The sequence below is a fragment of the Octodon degus genome, unplaced genomic scaffold, assembly GCF_000260255.1.
Source record: "Octodon degus isolate 3935 unplaced genomic scaffold, OctDeg1.0 scaffold00224, whole genome shotgun sequence".
NCBI classification, from domain to species: Eukaryota; Metazoa; Chordata; class Mammalia; order Rodentia; family Octodontidae; genus Octodon; species Octodon degus.
In genome coordinates, this window is record NW_004524800.1 from 1,378,838 (window position 1) to 1,379,065 (window position 228).

Sequence of the window (228 nt, forward strand, 5' to 3'; positions counted from 1 at the left end):
TTTAGAAATCATTTGTTTTTTGTCTTTTTTTTTTCAGTACTGGGGATTAAACTCAGGACCTTAAGCTTGCAAGGCAAGTTCTTATTGTACTGCACTATGTCCCCAGCCCTAATGGCTTTTCTTTCTTTTTTTTTTTTTTCTTTCTTTCTTTCTTTCTTTCTTTCTTTCTTTCTTTCTTTCTTTCTTTCTTTCTTCTTTCTTTTTCTTTTTTTTGAAAATTGAATTTTG